The sequence below is a fragment of the Prinia subflava genome, chromosome 6 (genome assembly GCF_021018805.1).
Source record: "Prinia subflava isolate CZ2003 ecotype Zambia chromosome 6, Cam_Psub_1.2, whole genome shotgun sequence".
NCBI lineage: Eukaryota > Metazoa > Chordata > Aves > Passeriformes > Cisticolidae > Prinia > Prinia subflava.
The window spans coordinates 1903037-1920314 of NC_086252.1; the positions used below are offsets into that span (position 1 = coordinate 1903037).

Sequence of the window (17278 nt, forward strand, 5' to 3'; positions counted from 1 at the left end):
ATTGTGCATGTAAGATGTTTTTCAGTGTCCATTGTGGTGCGTACATAGAATTATACTTGTAGGCTTGTTTAGTGGCTTGTCTGAAACGCCACTGTGCCCAAATACCAGAGTCTACATATAAAGAACAGCTCCAGTGAATTTTGCTTAATGGTACTTACATTTTTCAGTCATATTTTTACCTATTTAATGAAATCCCATGAAGAAAGAGGGGACTTTTTTTGAGTCATTCTGAAACTTCACCAACTCAAGATTTGTGTCAGCAGCAAAGCATTTGCTCTGAGGAATCAAGAACTGACCATTATTCTTTATACTGCAAGGCCTGAGAGTTTGGCCAGGCTTTCAGTTTCATTCGTATCTGTTTTCACATATACCTAAAAATTTTAAGGTAGAAAGGAAGATCAAGACAGGAAAATGAAGACTGAAACACATGTACCTCTGCAAGTATGCCCTTCTACATGGATTTTTTTTTTTTTTTTTTTTTTTTTTTTTATTAACAGAGCATCAACAAGGTAAGTTGAAAAATAATTTTGCATGGTTTTGATGATATTGTTGTCAGGTGATTTTACAGCTTCTAGACTCTCAGGTGACTGTTCCAGGGTAGCTTCAAAAGGAATGTTTCTCAGTTCTCAGTCTGAAGATATTCCAAACTTCGTAAATAACATTCTGAGAAAAAAGTTACTAATCCTCAGGCACCCATTATTTGGAAAAATCTTCCCAACATTGTGGTGAGAGATTGAATATTAAAAAATATCAAAACAGACAAGAAAATGCTCTCAAGAATAAGAAACAGACCCTTGTCATGATCAAGTTTTATAGGCTACAGCCTAGTTCATCAAGAATTGAAAGTTAAATTCCTAGTACTTCAGGTGATGGGTCAGAAATGAGCCCAAGCAAATTGCTTTATCTTTGTGATTCATTTTCCCATTGGCAAAATAAAAATTACTAGAATTATTCTCAATCCATAACTTGAAAGGGTCTTAAACAATACAGAAAACTCCACAGTTGTCCTATGTACGAAATGGGAAGATGTTTTTACAAACATTTCACTCTGAATTGCTCTCTATACTGAATTTTCATACTAAATTAATGATCATTTTAGTTCTTGAGTAATTCAGGTCCTCAAAATAACTGTGTTAGGACACAAGCCATCTTCTGAAGTGTAGAAAAGAATTGTTGGGAACCCAGGAAAGAAATGGAAAATTTAACTAATTTTTACTCTTTTTTAACTACCAGGATATGGTCTTAGTTCCAAATCAAGGATGTAGAATAAACTCCCCCAAAACAGCTCTGAGCAACCATTGGTATAGTAAGAGCATTTTTGCCGTAAATGATGCTTATCTAGGAGAAATTCATAGATTTTACCATTCACCAAAGTTCAGTTGGTAGGTTTAAAACGTTATTTTAAAATCCTGTGGAAGTCAGAACTTCAAGGAAACAAGGAATCATTCTGTGTAACAACAGTTTGGTTGTCCCCAAGGATATGCAGTGCATGAACTGCTCTCAGTGTCCAGTGTGAGTCCAACCCAGCCTGGTCATGGCAGTCACGACTCAGTGTCCCAGCTCCTGCATCCATGCAGTGCTTGTGCTGAGGGGATTTGGATCCCCATTGCCTAATTGAGATCAGAGCCTGGATTTGCCTATAGAGAGGGCCTTAAATGCAGTGGCTGTAAAAGCATGGGTCTTGTTCAACCATCAATCTTTATCCCTTTTGAAAGACATCTTATGGATATAAATTATGAGGTCTGTCAGGGGAAGATTCATAGATAAATGGGTTCAGTCACTGGATTATTACTTCCTACAGCACTGGCTGCTGAGTAACAGTAAATTGTGGGAACTAAGGAAGTTTGTAAAAGCCATATCAGCCCAGCTGTTCTTCTCCTGAAGAGACAGCAGCATATGCAAAACCCAAGGTTATTGTGTCACATGGCAGGTTCAGCAATGTCGTTTTGACAATTACAATATACTTGCAGATTGACAATGTGACAAAATACAGCACTAGTATAAAACTGACAGGCTTTGGAACTTCGGATTTTTTCAGGTGATATGTAGCTGCATGAAAACACATTAAGAAAACCTAACCCAACACCTCCAAATTAAATAAATAACTCTTTCACCTTGATATCATCTAATGTCTGTGAAGTGAGAGACCCCAGCTTTGACGCCTCCGTCATTTGTGTAATCTCTTGCCTTGAATTCCCAAGTAGTGCAGAGCGTACAAAACCAATTCTGTATTTTCTTGTCTGAAATACTTGGTAAATCAGCTTTGAGACATACAATCTGAACAATAAGCTAGATCTCAGTAATTTTTACATAGTTGTGACCTCTGCTAGTGATCATTATGACCATTATGTTTGATTCTCAGCCCCACTCCAAACACAGCTGTATTGTCTCCTAATTGTGAGCCAGGTGCTTGTGTGTGGATCTGCTGTTAGATGGGTAATAGTGGAGAACGATGAAAGAAACAAGACCCTTAATGCACGACTTTTTCCTTACTCACACAAAGAGCTTGGTATAGTTTCCTTGGATACTACCTAGCATGTAGCTGACAGTGGTTTTATTTTCAGGCTTTTTTTCTTTTTTTTCACAGAAGTGGGTGATATATCCCATTATTTGTTGAGAAAAATCTTGTGTGTTTCCTGAATTTGTAGTATCTATTATCAAAAAAGATTGAGGTGCAGATTAAGTCTCACAAGGATGAAATGCCATCATATCAGTAATTATTACAGCATGTCACAAAAGGGTCATAGATTTGCTTTGCCCTGAATATGCCTGGACAGAGGTAACCTGGATCATAATGTCAAGGACAAAAGGGAATTCTTTAGGGAATCAGTTTCATCATTATATGTTTATCTAAGTATTTTGCTGAAAAAATATTTATTTCTTTTTTTTTCTTCAGAAGCTTGGGCAAATCATCACCTACTAGATACACAGTCAACAATACAGGCTGCATGAAGGCAACATTCTGATCAAAGATATCAGATACTTGGAAAGGAAATCAGAAAAGGTATTTTACATTACCATTGCTTACATATTTGTATGGTTAATCTTTGATGTACTATAGAGGTTTGGAACCAAATCCTGTTGGTGGAAAACTCCAGAATTTCTGAAAAAAAGATAAAAATGCATTTTTGTCTTCAATTAAATCAGAAATCCAGCTATTTTTTTTTCCTTTCCTGCAGATATTTTCAATCAGATTTATTCTTTTTCTTTAAAACTGGAAATGTACCGAGCATCTCTATAAAAAGTGCATGAGCACATGTATACGAACACTCAGATAAAAGATGGAGATGGACCTTCTCTCCATTTCAAGTTCCTTTCAAAAACTGCTCTAGAATTAGGTAAGTAAGCAGGTACTGTTACTACTGTCCCTCTGCCTTTCACCATCACCTTTTGTTGTTTCTTCTTACTCAGTTGTCTCAAGAAATATTGCCTCATCTGTAGTGGCTTACCATAAACATTATGATTATGTTATTATCTAAAGGGATACTTTCTTGTTCAGATTCCGATTGCTTCTTGTCGCAAATCTTTCTTACAAGATTTGTCTATTTCTCTCACTTTCTCTTCTCTCTCTAGACCTGATGTTTTGTCCCTTAAATGTGTCCTAATTCCACAAAAGCAGGGAAATAAAAAAATGTTCATGGTGAGCCCACAACATAATCCATGTTTGCAAAATTACATTGAGTCACCCACCTCAGTGACTCAGCCAGTGGATAGCAGCAGAGTCATTTTGAGTGGCTGTTTTCCAGATCAGCGATTGCTTACCACGTTTCACTGTGGGCTGACTTTCTTTGTGTAAAACGTATATTTTAGATTCCAGAGGAAAAAAAAGGAACATTAGTGTAAGTCCTAAAGAATCAGAAGTGCTGTTATATTCATATTGTTAAGCCGCTGAATGGTGGCACAGATGTAAGAAACTTTACTTGTTCCCTGCAAAATCTACCTGTCAAACAGGTGGAAGAGCTGGAAATGAAAATAAGCTTCTTTGTGCATAGATGTATATACTTGGATAATCTATATACATTGATAAAGCAATGTGGAAATGGTAGAAAAAGTCAGAAACTCATTGAATCTTATTTGGTTGGATATTTTGGGTAATAATATTCATATGTCCAAATATGTGTTGTATTTTTTATCATTTATTTTGGCTGGCAGAAATTGTCCTTTTAAGAAAAGAATGGGAACCCTAGTAGCAGAGTTTGCAGAGGACTTGTATTAGTGAATTGAAGGCTTATGTAAGTTTTTCCTGGTCTCTAAAAGTATAAAAGCCCACAAAGTTCTTTTTCATGCACCCATTTTACAGAAACTGGTCTATTTGAATATGTATCAATATAGCATGGAATAATCTCCCTGGAGCTCTCAAAGGTGCTCTACTTTGAAGCCATTAACCAATAGCCAGGAAGCAAGAACACCTCTGGTGTGACTAATGACAGGTTTCTAATTGTTTATAATAAATGATGTATTTATGTAGGAATTACTTTAAATGCAGCACTGTGTCCTGTGGACTCCCCAGGATGCTGCTCGAAGACTTCAGTAATTCTTACATACCAATAATTTCTTTTTAACAAAATTTTTTTGGTGAGGAGTATTTTCACAGCAGGGAAGGCAGCTGCCTGCTGCATTTTCACCAGGGCTGAATTTTAGGCAGGCCACAATTTGACTGTAAAATTGCAGCTGCATATACCTATGGATGCAGTTATTGTCTCTGGGATGATGAGATCTGTACTGTGGGTACAGTTATATAGCTACATAATAAAGTAGTCTTAATTACAGCTGTTCACATGTACACAAGGAAAAGTGCTAACTCCAGACTGACCTTTTAATAAAAAATACCTTCCACTTCTGTTCTAATAATGAATTCACCTCTACAGAGCTAAATTCCACAGAAAAGGACCAGTGATGAGATTTGACATAGGGGCATTGTTGCATTTGTGGGGCTAAAGGATTATGCATGAAACATTTCAGTCTGGGATTCTCAGATCCCTAAATTTACGGAAAAAACAGGAGTCCTGGGATACTTTCCACAGTGGTGATGGGAATGTTCTTTTCTTGAATTTGCAAAGCACTGAGAGACTTTTTTCAGCCTCGATAGTGAGGACAAATGGAGAGGAACACCTTCAAATATTCAGTTCCAGGGTATATCTATCATACCTGGGTATGATGCTGAAAGCGTGGAGAGAAATTTCAAGATCTCTTAAAGTGTACTTTAACCAGCATAAATCTGCTGTTACTTGTGTGTGTGATTAAAATATTTGTCTTTCTGTGGGCATCGTATGCCACAGGGAATGACTCTTTCCATATGTAGTTGAAGCTGGGACTATAAGTGGGATCGGAGACCGAGCAACGTAGGTCAGACCAACATGATCATATCATACGTTCTCCTCTTTATTCACGAGATGGCCGGTTATATACAATAAGAATAGTTTACAGTGACAGGTGCATTTCTATTGGCAGGGGAGTGTGAGCAAATATGTAAACATTCACAGTTTAAGGCAGCTACAGCATTTTCCCAGTAATTGCCCTATTCTATTGATACCCATACCTTAACCCAGCTTCCCGTGCGCCACAAGCTTATCTAGTTCTATGTAGGTTAAACGTGAGGCGTAGCAGGCCCAGGTCTGAGGCCTAGTCTGAGGCCCAGTTTGGGATAGCTCACATCTCACTCCACAGCACATTATGCCCATGATCTCCAAGAAATTCGGTTACATGTAGTCTCTTTTTTTAACTGAATATTGCAATCTTGGAATTGTGAGCCTGCTCCTAGGATGACTATAATGACTTTGTAATGTATCCCTCTCTGAACAACTTAAATATGATCTCATTTTTCACTTATTTTCTACTGCTGTTTTGACAGGTTACTATTGAGTCTGCCTGACACACCTGATGATAAGATGATGATTCACTTGCTAATTATTTTGTGAAATATTAATCATTTGTACTAAAATTTTATATTCCCGACTTCTATTTGAGGACATTTCTTTTGTATTTATTTTCCCCTCCAGTCAAAATGATCTATAATTTCTGACAATGACATAGGAAAAGCCTTCACTTCTGATGTGATGAAAATATGGTTGTTGTTTGCTTAGGAAGGACACTCAGCCTGTGCTGTGAGTGCTGGACCTTTGCCCTGTTTAGCTAATAGCAGTGTCTCCTCTTTGGAACATACCAGTTGTGCTAATTTTTGTTTAACCCACGTTTACAAAATGGCCAGAGATTTGCCTAGTGCCCACAGATGTCAGTGGAAATGTTTACATCAAGCAGGGCATACACAGAGGTCATGTATCACTCTCACTTTTAAAAAAACATTAATAATATCTTTGATGAAGCAATATGTGCATTTGCAAATATTATTTTTATCTGACTTTTTTTGAACAGAAAACATCCCACACTATTAGAGAAGCTTTGGATTTATTTTAGTTTGAAAGTAATGCATGAATCCAGTAATGTTAATTAAAGAATAAGTATTAGCAGATTTTAGCATTCCTAATATGCTTTGAGGATTGATTAATAACGGTAATACTTAGACAGCACAATGGAATCATTTTCAACATCATTACCTTGTCCCTTGAAGAAGTCAAGCTTGAACCCTTGGGATTTGCCATCATTTTGTAAAACAACATTACCAAACCCATCTGACTTTGTGAAGGACAAAACTTTTATAATAATCAAGGCATTTGAATGTATTGAATTGGGAAGTGATGCAAAGTAGAAGGAGTGACTTGAGGAGATCAGGTTTGGAAGAAGTTTCAAGGAGTAAACAAAATGTTCTTCAGCCTAGGAAAATTATATAAAAGTTAAAATTAAACTTAGATATATGATGGGAGGATTGACATGGTAGCACTGGAGTACTCAGTAAATCAGAGAGTAGGTGTAGTCACTATAGCTGATCTTTACATGGACTAAAGAATAATAACATAGGAGTATCACATGTACGCTATAACTAATAGCAAATATAAAATATACAAGATAGCACAAAAATAGACTTTCAGAGGGAGTTGCAAGGTAACTAAGAGACAGTCTATCGGTTTGATGCAATAAAATCATTACATGTATGTCCCACAGGCACCCTATTAGATGCACTGCAAGAACAAAATGACAGCAGCAATTTCTAGTTGTCTCCTCATACACAAAACCAAACAAGCTTATATTTTCTGTAAAACAAGCTTGGCAAAATTTCATATGGGAACTTTATACAGGAATATTCCCTGAGATCTCACCCCTGGCAGGGTTTAGCCTTAAAGAAAAGCACCTTCAGATAGGATGGGGTGAAACCCGAGATAGATCTGCACTCCTCTATGACCTTTCAGGACTGAGGAGCTCCTGCTCAGAGCTCAGGAGCAGGATGATGTGCACGTAGGTAGTGTTAAACCTGAACACTGAGGTGTGGCTCCCTCCACAGCCAGCTCTGCACGGTTTACAGCTTTGAACTTGACTCCTAAGTGTTGTGTTTAATTTTGGGCAGGTTTTAAATATGTTTTAATCTCAGTGTGTAATGGTTGGAACATTCAGGTGTGGAATGTGTTTGTTTGCTTGTTCCTGAAGACACTAGCTATAAAACACAGTGCTGTGTCATGAATTAATATGATAGATATTCTCACAATCATAGTACCCTCAAAGCAGAGAGGTAACTGCAAGAGAAACACAGGGCTGCTGTGGCTCAGGCATAAGGACTCTCTGTGGGAATGACGTGAGTGTTTATTATCAACAGGTCTTTTGGTAATATCCTGGTGATACTACCCTTTTCCTGGTTGCAGTGGAGGAGAACAAGGAGCAGCCAGGCCACTGCTGAAGCAAGGATTGTTGTTTTCCAAGCGCAGGTGGTTGGTGTTGGTACATGGGATTATGAGCCCCAGCAGAAAATGGATCAAGGGACTGCTTGGGATGTACCTAATTGCTATAAAGACTGAAAGAGCCTTGCCCATGAAAGCAAATAGAAGAAATATAGAGGCTCTTGTAATTTAGATGCTTAGGAAGAACAGTGCTGAGTAGGAAAGAAACCTTTGATTTAGGAAGGGTAACTTTTGTCAGACTGAAAAATGTATAAATCTGTTTCACTGGAGAGTGTGGCGCTGTGTGAAATTGAGTTTATTGAGTTTGTAATATGTTCCTTTGTTCCCTCCTCATCCACGTGTACCCCTGAGGCAAGTTACATAACTGTCAGTTTTCTGTCCGTCAGAAAGCCCGCGAATTTTGTATTTCTCCCTGTCCCCTGGTTGGCAAAAGTTGAATATTGCACCTGTCTAACGGTCCCTAGAACTCCCTCTATTGGTTGTTTCGCCTTTACCCCTCCCTGACACCATCTGTATAAAGGTGTACGCAGAACCGCCCTCGGGGCAGTTGCGAGAGCAGGTGCAGGCGGGAGAGATCACGCTTGCTGCACAATAAACATCGCTACCTCGCAGCCTCCCACCCTGCCTCTGCTTCGTCACTTTAAGACCACTGCCAAAGATCTCTCTTAACAAGAACCCACAGCAATCAGTATCATCACTCAGCATACCAACTGATCCTTGTCCCATGTCGCAGTGCCCGGGCTAGCCGTGCGTGGAGACGCTGAGGTCTCGAAACAGCACCGTGAAAGGAGAGCTTTAGCCTAAGATGGGAAATGCAGTCTTGAAAAATTCTGGTATTTTCTTTTTCTCTTCTTTTTTCTCCTTTCCTTTTTTAATGTTTCCTAAGCTAAGATTAACTTTCTAAGGTCAGTCTTTGCTAGCTTGTGGGGGAGATTTTATTTTTTTTTGGCTTTGAAGAGAATCCTTTCAACCTGGATAGACTCATCTCACATCTGATAAATATGCTTCATTCTCCTGCTTTATTCTTACTTATGTGGCTTTTCTCAAGGGAGTAATTCAACAGATGCAATAGAAACCAAAAAGGTAGTGTTTTACTGCCAATAGGGAGCAGAAGTTTGTAAAATAAGTTGTCTAGTGTGTAGAGAATACCAGAAAATAGGATTCCCACGCTGACATCATACATAAAGGTTTATATAAATATTACATAAATAAGGAAAATAGAGTTATTATAACAGGATTCTAGTTTCAATTTCTCAAGAAAGTTATGTTAAAGGAGCAGTTTGAATTCTTTCTTATTTACCCAAATCCTGTCCTTCACATTTAAATGGCAGGTAAATTGACTGCAAGTCTATGCTGACACTTTAGCTGTATTAAAGCTGACCTGCCTGTATATCATAGAGTTCTCTTGGTTTAGGTAATCACAGCAGGGCTATTACATCTTTTTACATTGTAGAAACTGCATCTTGGACTTGGCCAGCTAATCCTAAAAATCACACATCCATGACAATTAAAAAAGGTGGCAGAGCAAAGACAAAAGGGAATAAAATAAATAGCCCTTGAGACGTCACCCTGCAGTCTGCAACTGCACAATTTGGAGAGCAGGAAGGCTGAAAAACAGCCTGGCGTCTTTCTGGAGCTCTTTTAATGTCTCTGATTTATAGATCTGTTATTTTGTTTAGAGGATGGGAAAGAATAGCAGAGTAAACATGATGGAGAGGGCATCCACTTAAGGCTAAGGTCAGTTACTCAAGGGAATAAATGTGCATAATTGCACACCTGATAACTAACAGCATAAATAGACTGCTGATTTATATAATGAGTCTTTAACTGCAACCCTTTTATACAAACAATTATAATAATAGGAGGTTGATTATTTGCCTTTGTTCCAACTACTTGTGAAGATGATATTCGCAGAGATACAGGAGAAAAATAGACTACTGTTCTCTTTGGCAGATATCCTGTCTCATTAGATGGTAACTGGCATTGTGGATAAACCTTTTATAGGTTAGGGCAGACAAACACTTTAATTATGCTCAGTAAGGTTTTAATTCCCAGATGCCTAGATGAGAAAATCTTCTGGCATCTCAAGTCGTTGAATTAAAAGCATCTATCTGTCTTGCTAGTTCAATGACTTTTCATTAGCAATGATGTTTTGCTACTCTTCTCTATTCTTAGCATAACTACAGTAATTAAGAGGCAATTTTAAAAATTCTGTGTTGGAACTCGCCTTGATACAGAGTTTGCTGAGCTTGAGAAACCGATGTCTGTCAGGAAAACTGGAGGCCCAGGACCCACTCTCCAGGCCAAAATCATCACTACTACATGGCACCGATGGCCCCAGGCAGCACAAGTCCAGCTCTGGAGATAAAACTTACACAGGGTTATCCTCTTGCTGAGTGTTTTACTTGCTGTGTGGATTTTGGGGGCATGAGGACATGGCAAGGGGGTATTGGCAGGGAACAGAGACTGCAAAAAACTAAAGCAGTTTTCAAAACTCAGCATTTTCCATCTTCCAGAGAAGATACATTTTTACTTCCTCTACACAGACTTTTCAATGTCTTTGGGCTGCCTAGGTTGAAATCTATATCCAAATTTGAAAACTCCCATGCATTTGAATAACCTTACAGATAATCTCCAGAAAAATATTTAAAGGTGACTTGACACTGTTTGTAGATAATCATACTTTATTTATAATTAAACTTACTTTAAAATAATTTTTTATTTCTTTATTATTCTTTACAAATAAATATATGCATATTATATATATAAACTATCCTCTGCTCTTTAATTTTCCTGTTATGCCATTATTAGTATGCCTGAATTTTTTGTACTGTTTCCCACTCCTCTTTTCTGATTTTGGTTGATGTGAGCTGTAATTATGAGTTGTTTGCATAGAAGTCTCAGCCTGGGTTTCCTCTTCTTCTCCTGATCTGGAGAAATTTAGTAGTTATTAGCCAAACCTGTAATACAACAGCAAAACCTAGTTAAGCTTCATGATATCGTCTAACTTCATAAAAAAACTTCTGTGAACTCAATAAACTCAAAGTGTCCATACTTTTCAAAAAAATATACAGGAAAGAAGTTTTATATTCAATATTTACTTCAGCAATTATATTCCTGTGAATTCTGCAAAAATACCTAAAAAGTCTGAATTTGAGGGTACTGTTCCAAATGTAGAAAAAGATCATTCATGGACGTGGAATTATTTTCAGAGTTCAGTCCAAAAGTATTTTTTTAATTATCAAACCTTGCCTAATGTCCTTACCCTCAGCAATCCCAGGGATGGTGTTCCCACAAAGGCAAGTGATTAATGCCATGGAAAGGGACAGCAAGGAATTGCCAAGTTCATCCTTCGCCATTAAGTAGCTGCCGCACATTCAGCTCTCTTCTTTTTAGCCAGTGTCCCCTCTTTATGGAGCTCATGACCAGCAGGGCACAGGGATGTAATTTTTCCTTTGGGTTTCCCTTACTTCCTGTCTTCCTGAAACGCTGTAAATTACCGTGAAACTACTTCTTGGTCATTGGAGAGGGGAAATAACCTGCCTTTCCAAATAAGATCAGTGCTGTTAGGAGAGTTATTTTCTGACCTTTTAAAGTGTGTCTCCAGCCTGATATTTAAAGGCCTGCTCAAGAAACCTGATTTATGCTTGATCTATAAAACGAGTTAGTGGTTTGCATGTGCATAGCTTTGTGAATTACTAAATTACTAGTTGTAGAACATGGGTTTGGACCAGAATTTTTCAAAGAGTTCTTATCTAATATTAACCACTGTATATTTATAAAATTTCACCATGTGTTTTCTGTGTGAGCAAATTAGAGAAATAGGTGGTTAACTAATGCCATTTTAACCTGCTATTAACTCCAGTACAAAATTATGCCTGTGAAAGTGTAAATAATCTGAGTCCTGTTTATACAGTTTGAAAATCAAGAGGTTTTTATACCCTATCACTAAACATATGTTTTATTTTGCAGCAGAAATGTATTTAAATACAAGAGGTCATAATTTCTGAAGAGACTGTGGATGTAATTTCAATAGCAGATTAGCACATTAATACCTGTTAAAAGGTTATCCCTTGCTTCAGCAGATTGTGCTCAGTTGTAAAGATAAAATATGTTTTCACAGGTCTCTTTTAACTCAATTTGGTTTGAACTGTGTCAACCGGTGCCTTGCCTATGATACCTTACCTTCCTAGGTGTGAGAGCATTATTCATTAAAGCATTGGATAATGTCTAATGATGAGGGACTGGGGGCAGCTCCAGAACAGTGCTAGCCAGAGGGTGAACATAAACAACTTTATTACAGGCTTGGGAATAGCTGTTAATGACCTCCCACCCCCGAAGGAAAGGGAATTACTTGCATGCTTTGTACTTTTTTTCAATGCAATCCCTTAATACCAGAATAAAAGATCTTGCTGTTTCTCAGTTTCAGCAGCACTAATAAATGAAACTTTACATCCTTTCTTGTCTCTCAGCCACAGATGATGTGTGGCTTTGGCAAAGCCAGACATATTTCTCGCTCACCCAGCTCATCCATCATGAAAAATCCATCATGTGCCAGGAGCACAGCCCAGAGCCTTGGACTGCAGGGTGCAGAAAGGTCACAGAGTTGAAGCAACAGTAATGCAAATTAACAGGCTGCTACATCTGCCTGTTAAAATTGCTATCCAGAACACGGAGAGGCAAGGAAGGGCTGCAGCTTGCAGCCTGTGAATGGGAAAGCCTTAAGCTAATGCTCACTGAAGATGGAAAACACCTGTCTCTTTCCTTCCTTCTGAAGGGGTCTCCTGGGACATGTGAGTCAGCCTCACTCAGTCGAGTGATTCCTCAGACCATGCTCACACTGCTGAAGAAGTATTTTCAAAAAATGTAAGGAACATGTTGCTCTGTCTCCAGAGAGCAAAATCAAGGGAAGGATCTCTTCTATGTAGTTCACTGACACACTAGATTCATCTTCAGAGAGGCTAAACACTGACAAAGAATAAGAGAGAGAGAACTGGGACTGTTTTCTCTGTATTTTATATCCAAGCACCATAATTTAATGTTAAAATAATTGTTGATGAATAGGATATGGACCACAAAGTGTTCTTTGCTATTCTTGTATATCACCTTAGAGTAAGTGGTTGAGTTCTGCAATCAAAAGACTGATTGTAATCAGAGCTAGTATTGAAGCAGCTCATCAGATTTCTAGTTGTGTCACTTTTTTTTCTCTTGTATTTGTCTTTTTTTTTTTTTTACTTGTTTTTGAAGAAGATTTTGAGGGGAAGTCAGTGAAGTCAATTTATTTCAGCTCAGTCAGAATCATGCCATTAATCTCAGGAATTCAGATTTTAGGAGCATTTCTCCATAGTGTTTTATATTATGAATTATTTGGACAGAAAATCTCAGGCTGACTATGCACACAATATTTGAGGTAATATTATTAATTATTATTTCTTTCTTGAAACGACTGGGCAATGAATAAAGATGTGCCACATTCCAATTTGACATCAGAAGGTTTCTCAGTACAAAAAAATGGCTTTAAAGAGTTGTGCTTAAAGGCATTTCAAGAGTCTTAAAAGGGCCTTACTTCTAAATCAGCATTCTTGGTGGGATGAATAAAAATAGTTGGACAGTTGTCTTAGAACAGCTATAATTCAGTTATACCTTCACAGCTGTTATTTCATGTCATTCTAGACTGCCTGGAGTATCTCACTCAGAATTAATAATGCATACAATATTATCAGCACAGAAGAATGGATTTAGAACAAAAACATGAATTGAAATTCAGTTTTTCTCAAAAAGAAAAGATGTTGTTTTCTCTGGGAAGGAAAAAATTAATCAGATCTATTTTCAAGGTAGATTTGTTCATTACTTGTCTCATATCAGCACAGCACTTCTGTTTTTCTCTTAGTACATTAGGAAGCTGGATTATAGAAATGTAGATGTACTGTGACGGTCTGAGAATAATTTTGCCCTTAGCTTAATGCTGCTGACCCCTTCTTCAAATGGACCCCACTGTTAAAATCTGTTATTTATTCATTTAATACAGTTCAACATTATTATGTGATGCTGTTGACCTGAGTGCAGCCAGCGGCTGTAACCAGGCTTAGAGATCTCGTATAAATATGCAGAGAGTAATGGCAAGCATGCCTTAAGCCTATGCCTTCACAAATTCTATGAATTTTCAATGTGCTAAGTGTGGTACAATTTATTTGTTCACAGAGCAGGGCAAAGCTTTGGAATCTAAAGCTGTTGATATCCTTTGTTTGAAATAAGAAAGCACAGTCAAAGCAAACAACTGGCGCTCTAACAGGAATGCACAGAGGAGCAGTCACCTCCACTCAGAGTCACCAGGGCTTTTCCTTCTCTCACACTATTAGCTCACCCTCGCCTCAGAGAGGGATTTGTTACTCCCAGCATGGAAATGCAGTCGTAGCTCCAGCAGCACACTCTGCCTTTCACAATCCAGAGCTCTTTTGCAGCTGGCTTGTGTGAAAAGAGGTGCTCACCTCTCTGCCTCATTTTTTCATAAGTGACAATACTTTCTTCCTCTGTAGAATAATAGTTTTTTGAATGAAAGATTTTTAGGAATACTCTTCCTATCTTTTCAGCACTATTTTTTTTCCATTATTTCCACATTGTGAAGTATACCTTGAAAACTCAGCATAATTTTAGGATATTGTCTCTCATGAGGGGATCTATTCTTAGCTATATTCTCATCTTTAAAAAGACTTTCAGGAAGAAGCAACTGAACTCAGACTCGATGGAGCCGGGATTCCAGAGCAAGAAGTAATAATCCTGAATTTACCATTAAACTCTGCTTTTGCTTGACAAGGTTATGACCTTTGTTTCCCAAAGAAAGCAGTTTGGCTTTGTATATGTAGCAGTTGAAAACTGTCAGGTGTTTTCAGTCTGGAATCTCTGTGTAATTATATTAGCATTTTCCTGAAAATATAATCTTGTCCATCTATGGCTGTTTGTTCATTTTTCTCAACTCATTGTTAATGGAAGCAAGAAAAAAGACAAAATAGATGATTTAATAAGGCCAGGACCATGTGTCCCATGGCAAAACCTTTCTTCTGTAGGGACCAAAACTGAGGTACATCCAGCAGAAAATGTGGAGACACGTTTTGAGGAACATCAAGAACAGAAGGAAGAGAGGAGTAGCAAGGCTTTGACAATTGCAGAAATTACTACTGACAAGAGATTAAAATACTTTAGAGAGAAATGTGACTATGATTCACAGAAGGTAGGGAAGAGGTGAAACAAGGAAAACCAGAGATCAGGGAGAACCCTTTACTAAAACTCACCAAAGTTTTGCCTGTATTTGCATATTTTTTGTGTTCATTTACCTTTTACTTCCCATCACTTACCATTGACCAGGTGATGTTCTGGAGATAAAAGGCAATGCTGCTTCATATCTGCTGGGGACTTGTCTTTTAAACAGTGAAGTGATTCAGTAATGTTTAAAAAAAGGAAGATAATAAGTAACTTTTATGGCTATAGCTTTCTAGCTTATTTCTAAACATTCCTCATGTTTACACTTTCTTTTTTTAGGTTCTTCATTCTCATTTGAGTGCCCCAGCAAGGAATAGAGAGCAACTCGTGACTGTCTCTTTGTGTTGATGATTTCACTTTAACTCAGGCAATAAATAGGGTACAAAAGACTGTAAATCACATGTAAAAATCTGTAGATGATAGCTGTGACCAGCAAGGGTGTGCTTGCAGCTCTCATTTAAATCTGCTGTTTGAGAGATGTCTGGAACCACCGCTGCTAAAAGCAACACCTCCAGGAACAAAAGGAAATGGGTTGGTAGGCACATGCCCAGCTAACTTCAACATCATAAAAGGAATAATTATAAATCATTATTCACTCAATAGCAGCAAAGTTAATCTTGCTATAATACCTTTCATCTATCTGAATGTGTAGTTTATAATGGATTCCGTGCTGAACAGAGCCTGAGAGATACCCCAGGAAGCAGAGCAATAGCTTACAAAACAACCATGAAATCAATCTGTAACCTGGGGGGAGTTGAGGTCTTTTTTAACCAATATAATTGCACGTTACAATAACACACACTATTCTAAAACAAGGCATAAATTCAATTCACCTAATTTTTAATACTGTTTTTACAATTCTCCTGTGCTATTTTCTAATTATTTCAGGTGAGATTAATAAAAAAGAAAAAAAAAAATAGGAACTCCTGGAAAAAGGTAAATAATTCAGTCTAGCCTAGCATGAATAACTAAGCTGCAAATTACTGTAAACTGAGAATAAAAAAGATCTGGGAAAAATGGGGTTTTTTGTACTTGAAGTCAGGCAACAGGAACCATAGTGAATAATTCTGTGCTATTGTTACGCAGGCTCTCAGGAACAGGAATTATTGTGGTAGAATAGAAGGAAAATCCTGATGTATTGTCTTCTGAATGATGGTCTCATCTGATCACAAAGGACAAAGTGGGATACTGCAACCAGATCACAATTTGCTCCAAGATTTCCTTGTCTGGATCCCCCAGGCAGCAAGCTAAAATTGGGAATTTAAGGCTGTGAAAAGTCAAAAGGATGAGAATTGCTTATAGCACTCAAAGGCTCAAACCCATGAGATCCATTTAAATGTTGTCTGCTGAGTACATGCCAGGGAACTCTTCCTACTCTCCCCCTTGAAAAAAATCCATTTAAAAATGCTTCAGTCAGGAGTGAAGACCCTCCTCTTGCCAGTGCCAAGGAAAGCAGCAAAATTGCTCAGAAGAATTATGTGACTCCTGTATTTCCGTACCTATTCCTCATCATCTTTCAAACTATCTTAAATATCTTTTTGATGCTTTTTTCTCAATCTGAAAGAAAAAGGATTCCGTTGTGTAAATTTGGAGCCTTGCTCCTGGGCTTTTCTTAAGTTTTAAGTAACTTCTATCTCAAAAAAGTTTATTAATAATAATATACTAAGAAATCCACACAAAACAAACAAAGAATTGATTCGAAAAATAGACATTTCTTCCATTTCTGATCAAGGCTGAGTGCGTCTTGGCCCATGTTTAAATTTCTTTCAAGAGGGAACAGACATGAAACTGGTCATGGTAGGTGTTCACAGCTACATTTGACCTAATTATTTGTCCCAAGAGCAACTCTGTCATCTATCCAACAGGCATTTTTCCACACCCTTGCCCACTGATGGCCTCAGTCTGTGATCAGACCCACAGCCAGGTCTGTCTTTTCCATTTTCCCTCATCACAGGTCTAAAACACACTTTTTATCCCCTCTTATTTGCACCCCAGTTGTTTCCCTCTCTTTTTCCTAAGCCATCTCCCTCTGCTCCACACCTCCCTTCAGGCAGTGCCAAATGGAAACAAATAGTTTTCATGTTGATGGAATTAAGAAAAATAGAGATTTATCTAAGAAACATTCAGTTATTCTAGACAATAGTTAATAAGGGATTAATGTTTGAACAATGTAACCAAAATAAAAATAAAGAAACTAAAACTTATCCCAAATTTATCCCAAATAACAAAAAAAG

General features: G+C 37.7%; 1 protein-coding gene across 4 annotated transcripts in view; it reads left to right on the plus strand.

Annotated features, from left to right (window-relative positions):
- Window positions 1-17278, plus strand: part of TMEFF2 (transmembrane protein with EGF like and two follistatin like domains 2) — a 553100-nt gene that overhangs the window by 122976 nt on the left and 412846 nt on the right. For 3 of the 4 annotated variants that reach the window (XM_063399875.1, XM_063399874.1, XM_063399877.1), the window contains exon 3: window positions 3180-3338. The gene's annotated coding sequence lies outside the window, so the exon portion shown is untranslated. Of the gene's footprint in view, window positions 1-1224; window positions 3005-3179; window positions 3339-17278 lie in introns of those variants that run through there. The other variant, XM_063399876.1, reaches the window with a different exon arrangement.